Source organism: Drosophila elegans, unplaced genomic scaffold (assembly GCF_018152505.1).
Source record: "Drosophila elegans isolate 14027-0461.03 unplaced genomic scaffold, ASM1815250v1 contig_142, whole genome shotgun sequence".
NCBI lineage: Eukaryota > Metazoa > Arthropoda > Insecta > Diptera > Drosophilidae > Drosophila > Drosophila elegans.
The window spans coordinates 1-740 of record NW_024545509.1 but is presented as its reverse complement, the minus strand read 5'-3'; the positions used below and the strand labels follow the sequence as shown (position 1 = coordinate 740).

Below are 740 nucleotides of genomic sequence, written 5' to 3'. Positions count from 1 at the left end.
CAAAAGCAAAAGTTGTTGACGAGGCCAACAACACGCGGTGTTCCAAGCGGTCCCCATCCTAAGTACTAACCGCGCCCGACGCTGCTTAATTTCGGTGATCGGACGAGAACCGATGTGTTCAGCGTGGTATGGTCGTTGGCGAAAGTCGCAGGGCTTAGCGTTGGCCTTATACTCTGATTTTCGATTCTGCCCAGATGCAGATACAGCCATTTGTTTCTATTCACCCCTAGCACAAGCCTTAGGAAAATAATGGAAACGCTTTTTATTAATAATAAAAACATTGGAAAGGTTTTGAACGTATCGCTGTGAAAAGCAGTGCAAGTAATTTTGGAATAAACGACAAAGCTTGGACTGAGTTTTTATTTGAACTGGCTGGTTAAAACGATTTTTAAATACGTTAAATAAAAGTATAAAAGCGGCGAAAGGCATACGGCATACGGCATAAAAAAAAAGGCATAAGGCAAGAGATTGTGGCAAAAGCAAAAGTTGTTGACGAGGCCAACAACACGCAGTGTTCCCAAGCGGTCCCCCATCTAAGTACTAACCGCGCCCGACGCTGCTTAATTTCGGTGATCGGACGAGAACCGATGTGTTCAACGTAGTATGGTCGTTAGCGAAGATCGCAGAGCTTGGCGTTGGCCTTATACTCTGATTTTCCCAGGTCCTGCCCAGATGCAGATACAGCCATTTGTTTCTATTCACACCTAGCACAAGCCCTTGGGAAAATAATGGAAACGCTT

At 45.0% G+C, this 740-nt stretch overlaps 2 pseudogenes; both read right to left on the bottom strand.

The window, feature by feature from the left end:
• Positions 1-22: 22 nt before the first annotated feature.
• LOC121466874 lies at positions 23-140 on the bottom strand (annotated as a pseudogene).
• Positions 141-496: 356 nt separating this feature from the next.
• Positions 497-615, bottom strand: LOC121466873 (annotated as a pseudogene).
• Positions 616-740: the final 125 nt, after the last annotated feature.